This window comes from Erinaceus europaeus, chromosome 5 (assembly GCF_950295315.1).
Source record: "Erinaceus europaeus chromosome 5, mEriEur2.1, whole genome shotgun sequence".
Lineage (NCBI taxonomy): Eukaryota > Metazoa > Chordata > Mammalia > Eulipotyphla > Erinaceidae > Erinaceus > Erinaceus europaeus.
Genome location: NC_080166.1, coordinates 39,830,444 through 39,849,054, shown reverse-complemented (window position 1 = coordinate 39,849,054; position 18,611 = coordinate 39,830,444). Strand labels below are relative to the sequence as shown.

At 36.6% G+C, this 18,611-nt stretch overlaps 1 protein-coding gene across 3 annotated transcripts in view; it reads right to left on the bottom strand.

Moving 5' to 3' along the window:
• Positions 1–17,119, bottom strand: part of ZNF366 (zinc finger protein 366) — a 77,023-nt gene extending 59,904 nt beyond the window's left edge. For all 3 annotated transcript variants that reach the window (XM_060191225.1, XM_007531248.3, XM_060191226.1), the window contains exon 1: positions 16,984–17,119. The gene's annotated coding sequence lies outside the window, so the exon portion shown is untranslated. The remainder of the gene's footprint in view (positions 1–16,983) is intronic.
• Positions 17,120–18,611: the final 1,492 nt, after the last annotated feature.

Sequence of the window (18,611 nt, the reverse complement as noted above, 5' to 3'; positions counted from 1 at the left end):
AAGTCATAACCAATCAAATGACTATTTTTTTATTGCCACCTGGATTATTGCTGGGGCACAGTTCTTATGTGACAAATCTACTGCTCTAGCAGCCTTTTCTTTCTTTCTTTCTTTCTTTCTTTCTTTCTTTCTTTCTTTCTTTCTTTCTTTCTTTTATAGATAGGGAAACTGAAAGGAAATGGGGTGACAGAGAGGGAAAGAAAAAGAGAGACACCTGAAGCTTTGTTTCACCACTTGTGAAACCCATCACCTAATCCCCTCACACACACGTGGGGACTATGGGCTTGAACCCCATTTCTTTCACCAGAAGGCATTCATTAAAGCCTTAGGTTGTTCTTCTCTAGTGAAACATGCAGAAAAATAAGTAAGGTGGCAAAAATATTATTTCAAAAGATTTATAATAAGTTTCTATGAAAGAACAAATACTGTTTTGGGCATGAAGGGACCCTGGTGAGAAGATAGTCATAACCCTGACTTTCCCAAGAGGACCAGCTGTTGTTGCTGTTTTGTGGGCATCTACTGCAGGATTTTAATTTATTCCTTCCCATCCCCATATCTTGGATGCCAAAAGTAAAGCCCTAGTGTAAAAAATAAAATAAAATAAAAACCAACTTTTCTTATTTAAAGATGCTTCTAGGGGGATCTGAGAATCCGTCTAAGAAGAACTACTAAAATTAAATATTATAATTGCTGAAGGTGATAAAACAGAGAGTTCTCAAAGAGGCAAATAAGCTCCTAATGAGGGTAGAAGGAACCCAAGAGAAGCCATTGTGAGAATTATTTTTTTATCCCTTTGATAGCACTTGTTATATGTACATTTACCTAATTTATAGACGCAAGGCTCCAAAAGGAGCAAGATCAAGTCTGAAATGCTAGATTTCTCAGTAGATACTGGATTAAATAAAATGTTTTGGAAAGTGAACAAATAGAACTACTTGAAGGAAAAAGTGGAAGCTATAAGAGGTAGATGTGGCTTAAAATGATTCATAAACATCCTTTGACAGTAAACTAGTTGACCCAGTAGATATTATCAGGGGCTTTTTAGAGCTGATCTGTGGACCATGGAGGGAGCTGAGCTGGCTAGTGGCTCATCACGTCAAAATTCATATTGTATGACCACTCATATTGTATGGCACGTTTTTGGCAACTCAAAGTCCTCTTATTCATTTTTAGGTTACATAGGATTATCTTTAAATAAATAGTATTATCTTTAGGTTATATAAGATTATCTTTTGAAAATATAATCCACCTCACAGAGTTATGAGATTGCATAAAGTAAAAAAAATTAACTACTTGGTATCCTCTTTCCCATGCACAAAGGACATCTAGTCAATAGTAACTATAGTAGTAATTAACTTTCTTAGATGGAAAGAGGAAGAACTAAGAGAATATTATGAGTCAGAAATTAGAAAAATAAGAAAAAAAATCAAGTTCCTTGCTTTTTACTTCAGTTGTCTTCCTTAGTACATTTTCAGGGAGAATTCCTACAATTGCTATAGTTCTGAATAAGGCCTCATTGAGCCCTGCCCTGTTGTGTACTCGGCAGGTCAAAAGGGGGAGGAGGGATGGGAAAATTGTATCAAACCTTACAGGCAGGACAGACTAGAGTATTCAGAGGAGTGAATTGCCTGGTGACAAGACATTAAACCATAGTATCTGAAACAAGTGAATGAGCCTGACACATACAAAGGAGCTATATTACCCTTGATAGCTTATTTTTAAGTAATTCAAGGAGCTAGCATTTAGAAGGACTATATTTGTTTTATGTGGTTCCAGTAGGTATAAAAGTAGGGTCAATGGAAGTATATTCATCTCTATTCAGTATAATCATTAATTTACTAGAAACTTCTGGAAACATTGAAGTAGGTCCTAATTACTTTGATGTCTATAGCATCAGCACAGAGCCTCACCCATAATAGACCTCCAAGAAGCAGTAAATACTAGGGTCCTTACTGTAATGGTCTTGGGGAAAGGGACTGCTTCTGAAAAGATTATTTATTCATTGTCTCATCTGTCTAAAGTTCTTATTGAAAATAAAAATGCTAGGCAGCTCTGAAACTCAGGGAAGTCCATCTTTTAAAATCCAGCAAGAGATTCTTTTTTTCAACCTTCATTATCTAACTTTGCAAACACTTAAAACAGCAAACAAACAACATTCTTTATTAGGCTCAAAGGTTTTTTTTATGTAATAAAGCTCAAGAACTGTCTGTAGGATGATCTGGAAGTGAAATTTTAAGCAACATAAACACTAAGCCTGCTGTGAAAGGTCATACTAACTTCCTTTTACCCTTTAGCTGTGATCCTCAGCATTTTGGTTTGTGGCAAGAAAGCATTGCTTTTTTCCTCTTGTTTAGAGTCTACTGGTCTTGTTTCCTCTTAGGGCTTTTCATGAAAATAAGTCTTCATATCAATTCCAAGTCCAATCTGCTCAAACCCATAAATGTATGTCTTGCTGCATTTAACACATACAGCTGATAAATTTGTAAGCTATATTGGATCATAATATAAATATCATTATCTTTTTGTTTGTCTTCACAAAAGTGCATATTCCCAACTGTAGCATTTGCATAAAATCAGTTTTCCTGTGACTGTCTTAGTCAAAGCCTGCCTGTTTACTAAGGAAAAGAGGTGAGGAATTACACATCTAGAATTGCCTTTTATTTTTATTTCGCATTTTCATTTATTTACTAATTCTCAAAATGACTCTCAAGTTCTGTTTATGCATTCAAAATAGTGGAAATTGGTGCCTAACTCAACAACAAAAAATGCTGAGCATTTCTTATGTGACCATAATGTGTTAAATATATCATGTGCATTAACTCATGTGACTGTCACAGCATCCTATGAGGTAGATAGTATTCTTCCTCCACTTTGTCAGAAAACTAGGACACAAGTAGGTTCAACTAACTTCCCAAGGTTACATAGATAAAAAAACAAACAAAAAAAAACTATGAGGGGTTTTTGTTAGCTAGTTGTAAAATGAAAGAAGAAATTGAACAATAATGATGATGCTTGCAGGAACATAAACTTAGCAGTTCAAGAATAGAAAGCTCATTGCCACTAGAAGATGCAGATTATTCAAAATATTCCCTGATATTATTAGTGATCCCCAGTTTTTCTCTACTTTGTTTTGTTTCAACTTCTGAACATAAGAACTCGCTGTTTTTTTCATATAAATTCATGTTGTAATTCCTAGTAAGTTAGAAAAAGTGCAAAATAACCAAAACTATTTTCAATTCAGTTGTCTTCAAATTAATTGATATTTTATGAATTATAATATAATCATATTTGAAATGCAAAGGCAAATATACTTTCAAAACATTATTTAGTCAGTCTGCAAACTTTCAGCACCTGACATCTGAATATAATCTCTACAAATCACAGAAGATCCACAGAACTTTTTAACTTCAGCTGAATTGTCTATCTCTTCTGAACCTCAGTGCCCTCTTCTGTAAATTAGGAATAATAAGAATTTTGTCAAAGGATTTCAGAAAGAATTAATGTGAAGTCATTAAGAGGTTGGAGGGCTCTTGTTCTAGAACATCCATTATGCTTAGTTTTAATATAACAAACACACAGGAAAGGATTATTAATCAGGAGCAAACCACTAAACTGTGCTTTCTATAATATGATCTGATAAGAAATAAGGTAGAGAATGTATGCAAAAAAGCTCACACCTTATATGCAAGGGTAAATATACTTAAAATATCAGATGTATGAGTGTGTGTGTGTCCACAGATTGTCTGGGATTCAACACATCCTTTTTTTTTTAAATTTCTTTATTGGGGAATTAATGTCTTACATTCAACAGTAAATACAATATTTTATACATGCATAACATTTCCCAGTTTTCCATATAACAATACAACCCCCACTAGGTCCTCTGTCATTCTTCTTGGATCTGTATTCTCCCAGAGTCTTTTACTTTGGTGCAGTACGACAATTCCAGTTCAGGTTCTACTTGTGTTTTCTTTTCTAATCTTGTTTTTCAACTTCTGCCTGAGAGTGAGATCATCCCATATTCATCCTTCTGTTTCTGACTTCTTTAACTTAACATGAATTTTTCAAGGTCCATCCAAGATCAGCTGAAAACGGTGAAGTCACTATTTTGTATAGCTGAGTAGTATTCCATTGTATGTATGTATATATACCACAACTTGCTCAGCCGCTCATCTGTTGTTGGATACCTAGGTTGCTTCCAGGTTTTGATTATTACAAATTGTGCTGCCAAGAACATATGTATACAAAGATCTTTTTGGATGTTTGTTATGCTTCACTGAGATTAAATTTGGCAAACATGGATATGCACATTGTTGTTTTGGTTTTATTTCCTTTGAAGGTATGGCTTATATTTATTGGATGACTACCATGGAGAGCAGATTATACAATAACTTTAATATTAGTATTTAATTATATTTTGATTCAGATCAAAATTTACCATTTAATTCGCTAGACTATCCCTCTTTACCATACTCCTATATAGTGCTATAATCTTCCAGTTTCTTTTCTTTTTTTTATTCTTTTTTAAATTTTATTTATTTATTCCCTTTTTGTTGCCCTTGTTGTTTTATTGTTGTAGTTATTATTATTGTTGTTGTCGTCGTTGTTGGATAGGACAGAGAGAAACGGAGAGAGGAGGGGAAGACAGAGAGGGGGAGAGAAAGATAGACATCTGCAGACCTGCTTCACCGCCCGTGAAGCGACTCCCCTGCAGGTGGGGAGCCGGGGTTCGAACCGGGATCCTTATGCCAGTCCTTGTGCTTTGCGCCACCTGCACTTAACCCGCTGCGCTACAGCCCGACTCCCATCTTTCAGTTTCATAACCTGAATTCATCACATTTTCAGGTTATATTTGACCATTGGAGACAATCACTCTTCATGTTATTAACTTGGGGATAGAAGAAATGACTCCATTCACTCTCTTTGTGTTGGATTTAAAAACATAAAATAAAGGAAGCCATGCAGTGGTGCAGCGGGTAAGCTGCACACGGAACAAAGCGAATGGACTTCACAGGCATTGAAGCAGGTCTGCAGGTGTCTTATCTTTCTCTCCCCCTCTCTCTCTTACCCTCCTCTCTCCATTTCTCTCTGTCTTATCCAACAACAACAAAGGCAACAACAACAATAATAACCACAACAAAGATAATAAACAACTAGGGTAACAAAAGGGAAAAAAATAAAATAAGAATTTGGCATCATTTGAAAACTTTGATGCCTCTCTTCCTCCACCCCCAGGAATACTCGAAGTATCATGAGCAGAGAGGGTTCAGATTAAGAATTAAAACAACTAACATTTATTGAATATTGCTATGAGGTACAGGCATTGTACTCACTTTTATATGAATGGTCACTCTTAATCCTTACAATAAACCCTAAAAGGATGGTTCTACCTATGATGCTAATGAAAAGACTAAAACTAGCCTGGTAACACTAATGCAAATAAGAGGGCTGGAACTTGATCTCAAATAGCTGCCTCTGAGATATGGGTTGTAATGAATACTTTATATTATCTTGACACCTCCCTTACTACATAACCCTTTCTCCCTGAATTTCTGGGCTGTCTTCTCACCCTGACTGATGAACATATTTTAGATGATGTCAAGACACTAGGAGTAAATTGAGTGAGAAAGAACAAAGTTTTTGGTAGTAGTTTTATAAGTGGCAGTGAATGACATACTGGTGGAAACAAACAAGGAATACAGACATCTATGAGATGTTCATCCTTCTTAAAAAATATTTTATTATTTATTTTATTTTTGAGAGAAATGCAGAGAGAGAGAAACAGAGGGAGAGAGACAGAGAGAAACACCAAAGCACTGCTCAGCTCTGGCTTATGGTGGTGCGGGGGATTGAATTTGGGGTTTAGGAGCCTCAGGCATGAGAGTCTGTTTGCATAACCTTTATGCTATCTCCCCTGCCCGAGATGTTCATCCTTACAGTCATAGAATACCAAACTTAAAATCAGGAGCAAGTGGTCCAATCCCTTCATTTTACTAATATGGATAGAAGGCCAGATAGTTTTGCTCATATAACCAGCTTGAGAATCAAAACTACCCAGTAATAGATATAGTCACAGATTCAACTCTTGGGAAGCTTTTTAAAATGCACTATCACACCAAAATATTTGTAGTATTCTTTGGACCCTTAGAAGCAATTATGGTAACAAATTTTTTAACTTTTGTTTCAGGTTGGATAAAATTGTGACTTGTAATTTTGATTTGCATTTTCTTATTTTGAGTTAGAATGAACATCCTATTTTTGTTATCATTTAAAAACCAGCTATATTCTATTTTATTTGAAGTGTGTCCTTAATGTTAAGTTCCTTGTGATATATATTATGAATATTTTCCTCAATTTTCCTCTTGTTTTTTGACTATATTTATTGAGTTTAAGCTGTGCAGATATAATTTTTTTAATGTAAAATGTAGAGTAAAGGTTATGACTTCTGGGTAAAACAAGAAAATCTCAGAATAAATTTTCCATTTTTCTAGTACTTTTATGTTTTTAAAACATTTAAAGTATCTGATTTGTATGGAATTTACTCTATGAAGTAAATCAAGGCAGTGGAGGGTATGACTCAGCAGGCAAGCTATGCATGCCTGAGGTCCTGGTTCAGTCTCAGACACCACATATTACAGAACTCTTTTCTCTCTCTCTCTCTCTCTCTCAAACACGCACACACACACACACACACACACACACTCTAAAATCAATCTTTAAAATAAGAAAGTAGGCATAGAAGTTCCTTTTTTTCTTAGATGGCTTCTTAACTGGCCCAGTTTCATTAATTTTTAAAAAATTATTTATTTAAGAAAGGAGACATTAACAAAACCCTAGGATAAGAGGGGTACAACTCCACACCAGTTTCACTAATTCTATAATACAACTTATCTCTGATGCGCTATGATAATCCTATCATATACTAAAATTTTCATATGAATCAGGTTCACTGACTAGCCATCCCATTATGTACCACTAAGAACACAAAAATCTCTACTCCCTGACTCCACATTTAGCCTTCATTTCTGATTTACTTTGACTAAGAAAAATACAGTGAGCAAACGAAGCTGTCTATGAATTGCTTGAATAATAGTTAATCCCGCTCACCTCTTATTCCCCACTGCCTCTAGCTGATTAAATTTAAACTCAGTTTAACATCATCAAGAAAAGCATAACCAAAACAACCCATTTGAACTTACAGAAGACTGAGAATCAGATATACATTCTTCATTCAAATGAACAATTTGGGGTAACCCACAGTTGTCCTCCCTGGATAGTCTCTCTCCCCCCAACCTCCATGTGTGTTTATGTATGTGAATGTAGAGCACATCTGTTATATATGGAAGAGATAGTGGTTTAAGTAAACCAACTTCTTTCCACCACCTTGCCCCTTCCAAAAAAAAAGACTATATTGGATGAAGACTATATTGGATGAAGACATATAAGCTTGGCACTTTATGTCTAGATCCTTCTGGTATAGGATTTGCTTACAGTCCAGTGGCCCTCTCAGCTGCATATGTCTCGAACTTTTTAAAACACAGACTGATTCTTTTTAATACATAGGCTGAGTCTTTGATATGTTGACTCTCTCAAAAGTCTAGACAAGGTAGAACAGAAGCAACTGGTGGCACCACTATATACAAGATGTTGGGTATTGTACAGAAAATCCTAACAAAGAGACTTTTCAAAGTTAACCCAATTATGAAATAATGTGATGATAGCAATAACTATCCATTGTCTTCTTGAACCCTAATACAGCAGGAACCTCACATCTCCAATATAGAGCCTGTATTTCCCCCAGTCCTGGAACCTTACGGTGGGGCCCACTTCCCTGCATGTTTCTCTCAATTCATATCAAATAATATTGCATCCGCCTATCGCAACTTAATCAACACAACGAGTGCCACCCCAGCATGCTTCACTTCAGACTGTATCCAGAGACTTCAGATGTGGAATGACAGCTTCATTACTCGGGTGAGACCTTTCCTTTCATAGTATTCTCTAATTCCATTCCAGGTGGTCCACTCCCCAATAAAGTCCCCAAACCTAGATATAGTCCAGGTCCCCTGAGATAGAGCATCTGTTCACATGTGCCCATAAGCTAGGGAAAAATATATACCTGAAAGCACAAGTACACAAGAGCCTGCAGAGAATACCTCCCGACACTTCATCTGCACTGTTCCAGTCTTTAGGTCCATGGTCGTTCAACAATTTGCTTGGCTTTGTATGTTAACTCTCTTTTCAGCCATGAGGTTCTGGATGCCAGCAGGATGCTGACCAGACTTCCCTGGACTGAGGACCCCACTAATGTGTCCTGGAGCCCCGCTTCCCCAGAAACTCACCCTACTAGGGAAAGAGAGAAGCAGACTGGGAGTATGGATCGACCAGTCAACACCCATGTTCAGTGGGGAAGCAATTACAGTAGCCAGACTTTCTACCTTCTGCAACCCACAATGACCCTGGGTCCATACTCCCAGAGGGATAGAGAGTGGGAAAACTATTTGGGAGGGGGATGGGATATGGAGATTGGGTGGTGGGGTTTGTGTGGAGTTGCACCCCTCCTATCCTACGGTTTTGTTTTTGTTAATGTCTCCTTTGTTAAATAAATTTTTTAAAAATTTGATGCTGAAATTCCTGTCTAAAGAGACTCAGAAGGCTGATAGAAGAGTCAGTATAAGTCATGCTGGGGAGAATGGGATAATCAAGCACTTAGAGGATGTGGCGATGCACCAAGTTCGATTGCCTTCTTCATAATGATATAGTATTCAGCTGAATCTTCTTCAGCGTTGGGGCTCGACACTCCTTGTGACTCAGAGCCCAGATTTTTGACAGGACATAGAAAATCTCCATCCTTAGGGACTGACTTGCAAGAGGGCTGTGATTTATCTTTATATATATATATATATATATATATATATATATATATAGAGAGAGAGAGAGAGAGAGAGAGAGAGAGAGAGAGAGACCCCTGAGTTACTTGCTATAATACTAGATTTTTCCTCAGCATTGTGAAAAATGATGCTTGGGATATTTTCTCCTTTTACAGTTCTCTAAATGTCCCAGTAGGAGCTGAGATTCTGGATATATCTGGGAGTTACTGCCTAGAACTTTTTGCATATTCCTTACCCTGAGAGTTCAGTTTCTGATAGTTCAGGAATGCCATCATGGTGGATTATGTTCCTTAACACTAATATGTCTTTAACATATACATTTAACACTATACATTTAACATATACATTTACATACATTTACATTATACTTATACATTTAACACTAATATGTCTTTAACATATACATTTTTAGGGTAATGCTGGAAGACCTCTTTTGTACTTTTTTTTTTCTTGAAAAAGTCCTCTGCGACTGAGGGGAAAGGAGACTAGTATGTTGTGAGGAAGACAATTATGTGAACTAGAAAATTAACAAGAAACAAAATGCTGGCATTTATGGTAGATATTTCCACAAAACAGCTTTGAAAATGTGTAGTTCTTCATCTTCCTGCTCTTTCTGTGGAAGAAGGCCAGAGAGCCTTCTTAAGGTGCAGAAGTCACCATGTCCATCCAGGCTGAAGCAGACCAGAGGCAATTCCGGTCCTCTTCCTCACTCTCTTCCGGCCATGCTTCCTTTCCCCACCCCTCCAACAATAGCCCCCTTTTGATTTCTGTTCTGAGAGAATGGTGAGTCCCCAGTGCAAAGGAAACTGTAAGGATTCTTTCTGCAGAGGCTTTTAACTGGGAAGAGTGAGTTGTGTACTGACATCTGCTTCTTGACTGTGATGCTGGATACCCAGGCTCCCTACGTGCTCCCCTAGAAAGACATAAGTCAGGTTGTAGAACTTCTTGCCTTGTTCTTTAGTTTTTCAAATGGGTGAACTAAGAGTACCTTTTCTTCTCAGGAAGTCTTTGAATTTCTCTTTTACTTTCATACATACACTATTGCTCTTAAATACATTTTCAAGTTGCTGAAATAGTTAATTATCTTTCGAGAGTGATATCCCCAAAATACTTAGCACTGCCCCCCCCTTACTCTGAGTCAGTAATTTGTATAATAAGCAAAACCTTGAACCTCTCCCCAAATTCATTAGAGCTAGTTATTCAGCAGGCGATTCTGGAGACTGGTGCTCAGAACACACTGGAAAAACAATAGATTATCACTGTCTGAGATTGTATTGATTCCCTGGTATGAAGTTAACTTGATAGACATGACCACAAGAAACCATGCCTAATGTTGATCAGAGCCAAATACAATGGAGACTTGTAAAGTAACACCATTATCTGAGAGGAAGTTCTGCTGTTTTGGACAAGGTCAGACTTAACAAATGGCTTTGTAACTGTTTGAAACAAAGACCTGCATTCCGAAATCAATCTCCGTGTATAGCAGGTCAAACCCTAAAACAGTGCTGCTCAAACTTGAGTGTACATCTGAATCACAGGGAGTCAATGACTCAGCAAATCTGAGGAGCTTGATTTCCTGTATTTCTAACAGACTCACATAATGCCTTGCAATTGGTTCTTACATTAACTTTAAGGAGCACTGTTTTCAGGCTTCTTAATTTAAAACAAAAATGAACAACAGGTGACAGACATGCCTTAGTGAGAAACACCCAAAATATAAATTTAATGACTAAGATAATCATTACATTCTCTAGTTTATGTGTTAAATAAAACTTTTTCTGGGGCAAGGGAAATAACATAATGGTTGTGCAAACAGACTTTCATGCCTGAGACTTCCAGGTTTCTGGTTCAATCTCCTGTACCACCATAAGACAGAGCTGAACAGCGCTCTTTTTTGTTTTTGTTTTTTAATTTTTACTTATTATTGAATAGAGGCAGAGAGAAATTGAGAAGGGAGGGGGAGTTAGAAAGGAAAGAGACAGAGAGAAGCCTGTAGCCCTACTTCACCACCTGTGAAGCTTTCCCCCTGCAGGTGGGGACCAGGGGCTTGAACCTGGGTTCTTGCACATTGTAATGCATTGTAATGTGAGTGCTTACCCAGATGTGTCATCACCTGGTGCCCTGAATAGTGCTCTTGTTAAACAAACAACCCACTCCCCCAAAGTTTCTCATTCTCTAACATAGGAGGGAGAAAGCACCCACTTCTTAACTTGGAAAGTTTGGTGAAATAAAGTAATTTTTTAGCAGGTCCCAAATTTGACAATGACTCTTCCATAAATGTTTTTATTGGTTTCATTTAATATTATGGTTATAGAATCAGGTCAGAGTAGGGTCATAACATATCAAAGGAAAACAGAATAGTTCTAAATTGCATTTGTGTGCTCTGGTAGCTGGTGCTAAACTGATAGGCATTAATAATGTGAGCAAAGAGAAGTTTTTCAGTTTCTATACTGAGTAACAGAAACCTTGATTTGAGCACCAATAGTCATCACCCAAAATCTCAACTTAAATCTATTTGTATCTTCATTCACTATTCTGAGTTTGCCAAATAAATTCAAAATTGCCTCAAAAATTTGTTTGCTTTGTGTTCATTTCTTAATTATAGAAAGGAAAAGGTATTGTACTTAACAAGGATATTACATTTCCTTCTCTGAACACATCCCATAGTGTTTGTGTAAGTTCAGCCCTAGTGGCATCTCTTTAGCTTGGATTTACAGCCTTGCCTATAAAATACCAGAGCATTTCCTACAAGGCCGAATCCTGTCTCACAGCTCTCACAGTCAAAGGAAAACAAATGACCACTGTCTCTCTTGCTAAAAACAATTTGCTAACCCATCATCTACCCCCAAAACAAATGGAAAATAAAATACAATCAACAGTCTTTTGTATGTTTCTGATCAATTTTTATCTCCCACATGCAAATGGATGGAGTCTTGCCAAAATGCAACATTAATTTACATATAACAGACCTATTCACATTACTGTGCAGTGCACCAAAATTCTAGTCAGTCAGGTTGGGGAACAGATATATGGAGTTGGCAATTTGGCATTGTCCAGACCCAATACACTTTTAACTTTTTTTTTAACTTTCTTTATTTCATTATTTATTTTTTATTAAATCGTTTTATTCAACATAGATTGATTGTGTATCTATTATATACTGTGTGATATTCTAAGCCCTAGGCATACAGCAGTAAACAAAACAAAGCCTCTGTTTTCATTGTGCTTGTTTCTAGTGTGGTTATATATTTTATAAAACGTATGATAAAGACATATTTACTCTTTCATTTAAATTAAATTTAAATTAAATACCATTATTAATCTTTTGCTTTGTCATCAATAACTATTTCAAGTTAGGGACAAGGCATAACTTTTAAAATGGGCCCAGAACAGTATGCATGATAAAGTGACAGAAAGAAAGCAAAAACATTCTTGTGAGGTAAAATTTACTAGTGGGCCTGGGGTAGATAGTATAATGGTTATACAAAGAGACTCTGAGGCTATGGTCCCCCCAAACCCCCCCACTATAAACCAGAGCCAAGAAGTGCTCTGGTAAAAACAAAACCAAAAACAAACACCTACTAATACTTCTAAAAAATGGATAGGCCCCCACACCATCATAAGCCAGAGATGAGCAGTGCTATGGTAAGAATAAATAAATAAATATTCTTACAGACCAATCTAGTTTTTTTTTTTTAAGTGAATAGGAAGGTCTGGAGACAATAAAATGGTTATGCAAAAATACTTTCATGACTAAGGTTCCAAAATCCCAGGTTCAGTCTTTGTACCACCATGAGGCAGAGCTAAGCAATACTCTAGTCTCTCTAAAACAAATAAAGTAAATAAAAATATTTTAAAAAAGTGAATAGGGTATTTAGTGTATGTGTTTTTTTATTATTATAGAAAGAACACATTAAGATGCAAGCCAGAAAAGTACAAATCAAAAAGTAGTGTACAATATTTATAGATCAAGCTTATCTATCTTTCCTGATTTACATATGTTTATAGAACATTTATCAGTCTTATTGGGTTGCTTATCTAATTAGCATACTCCTTACTGCATAATACTAATAATATCTATATTAGCAGTCTACATATTAACATCTAATTTCTGGAGAAGCATTTAATGCTGAATAAGAATCATACTCAAAACATTATTCTTAGAACATATATTTGCATTTAATGTTAATACAATGTTTTGAGACCCTGATACCCTGAGAGTCTTGTTTTAAAGAGTCAGTATCAGACTCTCAGATTATCCATTGCAGTGGGTTGTCAAGAATTTGTGAAGGAATTGCAAGTGATCTCTCTATCTCTCTTTCTATCTCCCTCTCTCTCTCTTTCTATCTCTCTCTCTCATCAATGATTCAGCCCAACTCCATTGTTTCACAAGAAAACTGAAGTCTAAGCAAGTAAAGAAACCTGTCAAATCACACATAAAGGGCGTGGCAAAAGTTGGACCAAAACAGAAATTACATGACTCCCAAACAAACCTTTGTTCTGATGAAATAAGTCACATTAGGAGATACCTTTTACACATTTGGGCAGAACAACTGTTTAAATTTACTGTCTGAAGTGCTGCACTGTCCCCAGAATGTCTTATTTATATCAGAGATTCTCATTCTAACAAAAGCATCTCACAGTTTTGAGTTAGTGGTATAATAAATTTTTTGGCTTTTCTTACAGCTTTGTGTCTTGCTTTAAGAAACTGGAGAGAGAAGTTTAAAACATGTGTTAAAGTTACTTAACAGAATAACCAACACACAGGTTTTAAAGTTTAGTGTGTGAGAGAAAAGTAGTATGTGGGTCACAACAGTAATAATGACATTCTTTTTATAGTTGTGAAAGTAGGTGATTCCCTACTGAAAGTTGGAGGAGAGGGGCTGAGTGTGGGGAGTAGAATATATCACTTCAAATCCTTTTCTTTCTGAGTCATGGAATTGCCAAGATGGTCCCCTAAAAATGTGCAGACCAAACTTCCATGGCCAGGGAAAAGGTCACACAGAGTTTGAGATTTTTTTTTCTTGTCTCTAGAGTTATTGCTGAGGCTCAGTGCCTGCACCATGAAGCCACTGCTCCTGGAGGCTATTTTTTTTTTCTATTGTTGCCCTTGTTGTTTATCATTGTTATTATTATTGCTTTTGTTGTTATTGCTGTCATTGTTGCTGGATAGGACAGAGAGAAATTGAGACAGGAGGGGAGACAGAGGGAGAGAGAAAGATAGACACCTGTAAGCCTGCTTCACTGCTTGCCAAGTGACCCCCCTGAAGGCGGGGAGCTGGGTACTCGAACTGGGATCCTTATGTCGGTCCTTGTGCTTTGTGTAATGTGTGCTTAACCCGCTGCGCTACCGTCTGGCTCCCCTAGAGTTTGAGATTTTAAGGGAAATGGGTGAAATAACTAGAGAATAACTGCAGGCTTTTTTCTAAAAATTTTCTAAGTTGAAAATTTTTATCCCAAGGAATCTTTCCTCTGCATTGAGCTTATAGAACACAGCTGGCATTTTACTAAGGATTATTCTGACTTTTTTCCCCACTAGCAGAAATGATCATTAAAAAATTAAACTCCTCTTTATTTCATACTAATTTGGGGATTTAGCCAATCTCTGCCCAAGTTAAAAAATCTATGAAGAATAATTTGTGTTCTCAAAAGCTCTTGGAAAACTATTAAAAATGACATAGATCTGTAGGGTATGAATTGTATTCTCCATGTTCAGAAAATGGTTTTAGCATATACTTTTTAAAAATATTTAGTAGTTCAATAAAGATCTAAAGTTAAAAAAAAATTACAGCTGACACCTTATTGGCACCTACCACTTGCCAAGCATTGTGTTAATTGTTTTACATAGTTTTATTTATTCTCACAACAACTCTATTATATTGATACAGTTTTACATTTGGGGAAACTGAGACTTGAGATTAATGTCTGCTTGAGTGCCATAATCAGTGTCAAAGCTAGAATTCAAGCTCAAATTTGTGTAAGAACAAAGCTTAAGTTTTTGATGCTCTATAATTATTCTAATTTGATTCACAACTCAGCACCTAGACCTATGGGACCTATAGTAATATAATTTACATTAATGTGACAAATACATAATTTAGTTTTATGTTTCATTTTGGCAGAAACTAATTAATTAAATTGTCAAATTCTGTATCATTCCAATATTGAGTTCCCATAATGATATCACAAAGAATCCTCTGCTGACCCCAAAGAAGAATCATACACTGGAAGTTTCCACAAATGCCAGCTCACTCCTTGGAGTTGAGTAAAGACAAATAGAGTGGCAGCAACTACACTAACCTTATTTCTTTAGGTAGCTGAAAATTTTCCTCCAGTACCTAGCAAATATTTTCTTGGCAGTGACTCAGCAACTTAAATGGAAATGCTGAATTCATATGTTATTTTAAAGAAAATAACATACCCCACACTCCTTAGTTTCTAAGGACTGGAAGACTATTTCTGAGGCTATTTCTGTCACCTTCACATGCTCATATGTAGGAGTGTGCCTTGCTCTCATTTTGTTTTTCATATTGTGTTGCACTTGATTTTATTCAGTAATCAAATACTAGAAAGCATTCTATGATGTTTTTAATTGGTATAAAATTAAATCTCTTATCAAGAAGAAATGAAACTGAAAGTTAAGATTTTAGTCTCGAGTTTTCTACTGTGGACACAATTGCCCATAAAACATGTAAAATGTCAAGTTGATAAATCTTATCACCTTTAGACCTGAAGATCTATGAGATATGGTGGACAGAATAAAGCAGGGGAGCTGGAGATCACTTTCAACTGTTAGAATAATTCTGCATCCTCAAGCAGGCAAATAACATTTTATAATGCTCATTTTATGATACTCCTGAGAAATATTTCTTGAAAAAAGTAAAAAGTTTGTTTAGGGGAGCAAAACTTCTATAACAATCCAGTTCTAGCATATTTTCTCCATCCTTATAAAGATGATGACTCGCTTTCAAATAAAGATTGATGGTAGTTAAAACATAGTCTGACCAAATTAATATGTAAACAGGAGATCAGCCATTTTTGCCACACACTTTTCACATCTCAGGCAGTTTTAATCATTACATTTTGTATAAATGAACATAAAATATTATGCATGATCATTGCATTTCACCCATTCAGTGCCTCTATGAATTAGTTTATTAGTATTAGTCAATATGCATAATTTTTTTGATGTCCTGCTTTTTTGATAATGTGATCTTAGTTCCCCTGTGGATTGGTGATGAATTATTGGTAACATTATCCTGTCTGGCAAATATAGTTGAAGCAAGTTAGATTTTAAAAATCCAATTGTATGTATAATCTTAAGTAGCTTTCTGTGTTCTTTCTTATACTTGGAAATCCAGGTTCTTAGTGAATATTTCTGTTATGTCTATTGCTTTCAACTGTATCCTACTGACACAAGCAATCAGTCTCAGTCCTCCTACGTTAGTTATTTTCTAAAACTAAAGTTATATGTTACAAAATCTTTACCTCCTGACATTTCGTTGACAATGCATAATAAATTTACACTCAATCCACATGTTGAATTTGAATATACAAGCACCTTACATAAGGTGATATTGCCCTTTTTCCCTCCTACCTCAGTGATGAATAATAACATTTATATATTAATATCCCTCTCTTAGGGGAATTGCTGAATATAAAGAAAAGGAGAAGATGCCTCAATCTAGACAACATGTAATAAAACCTCCAGAGCAAAGCACATTTCTTAACAGACACCTTGGTAAGGTTCCCAGGGCATAGCACTGTAGAAGAGTGAATTCTCTAGTGAAGCATATCACACACTCCTGTGGTTCCTCGCTAATCTAGGCACACTATCCATGCCAAAACTCAGATTTAACACAATGCCCTCCAGTGCAGTTCTGTCTCCAGCTCCTCTGGCAATCTCTGCTTTACAAAGATCAGTATTCTTTAATATTTTTCAAGAAAAAAAAGCTTATGTGGTGGGTTACCCACCAGTTGTGCCCTTGGGTTAAGGAATATACCCAATAAAATATTTTCTGTTGCTGATGCCCACAGAAGTACCCATCCCAGGGACATTGGAAATGGAAGGAGAAACAATTGGGTAACTTACCAGCTCCTGAGTCTGAATAGCTGCAGCAGCCCCCGCGCTTTACCTGATCCCTTGCTCTCTGTCTCTCCCCCTCTCTCTTATGTACAGGTTGGGGACTTAAAGAACTCACAGGGACAGTATTTCAGATGACTTAAGAAAGAGAACAGGAACAATACTTCGTTCTCTTTTTCTCAGATGAGTACCTTCGGGAAGAAGGAAGGAAGGGAGGGGAGAGGGAGGAAGTCAACAACCCTTTGCTTTCCTGAAAAAAAAAAATAAGGAAACAGAAGATAGACATCTCATTTTCTATTAAACAAAATGTTGGAAGAGAGAGAAAGAAAAAAATAAGTCATTAAATATGCTTTCTGATCTGGGAGCTTTAAAGAGATGAAAAGCCTTGCTGATTTGGCCTATTCAAACAAATGGTATTCCATTTGTTTGAAAGGCAGCTATACTCTCCTAAGTTTGTAACCTCTACTCTCTGGTTTGCAGAATTTTGACACAGCCAAATGGAAACAAATCATATTATATAGACAATATGTGAAGCCAAGTTTGGTCTGTTGTGCTGAGGCAAACCTGAAGCCTGGGAGACTGGGTAGTGTAGCCAGTCAGTCAGGGCATTCTACTCCTCCCAGGCCCTTGGAAACACCAGAATTGTAGCAATTCTTCTGCCTGACTCTAACTAGATCTTTCCAGTTTTTCAAGGATGAGTTATCATATTTATGTACTAGTTACTGAGCTTTACTCCATGGACCAAATCAAGTTGAAAAAAATGGGGTGGGAGGAGTGGAACAACGTATCAAATTGCTGCTGGCCATAGTTGCCTTAAAACTGCTATTCATTCCCCAGAGCCCCACCCTACTAGGGAAAGAGAGAGGCAGACTGGGAGTATGGACCGACCAGTCAACGCCCATGTTCAGCGGGGAAGCAATTACAGAAGCCAGACCTTCCACCTTCTGCAACCCTCAATGACCCTGGGTCCATGCTCCCAGAGGGATAGAGAATAGGAAAGCTATCAGGGGAGGGGGTGGGATATGGAGATTGGGCGGTGGGAATTGTGTGGAGTTGTACCCCTCCTACCCTATGGTTTTGTTAATTAATCCTTTCTTAAAAAACAAACAAACAAAAAAAAACTGCTATTCACTTGGTTCATTCCTTAACATCCATACATTTTGTTTGTTTGCTTGCTTGCTTGTTTTACTAGAGCACCGCTCATCTCTGGCTATTGGTGGTACATTTCATTGAATCTGGCACCTCAGAGCCTCAGACATGAATTTGTTTTATTTTATTTATTTTGCATAATCATTATGTTACCTCCCTCTCTCTATGTCTCTAGTATTTTTTAGGTTTAGTTCTCTCTAGAAAAAGCTGAAAGGTAGAGGTAGATAGCATAATGGTTATGCAAAGAGACTCATGCCTGGGGCTCTGAAGTCCCAGGTTCAATCCCTTGCTCTACCATAAGCCAGAGTTGAGCAGTGCTCTGGTAGGAAAAAAAGAAAAAGAAAAAAGAAAAAGCTGAAAACTCATTTCTATTTTTTTTTAATACTGAAAGCATTTCTTATGTAAGTTGGCTATAGTTTTTGAAAAGAGGGTATGAGAAGGTTGTATGGAAAAATAAATAGAAGAAATATCCTTTATTAAGTTAGGGG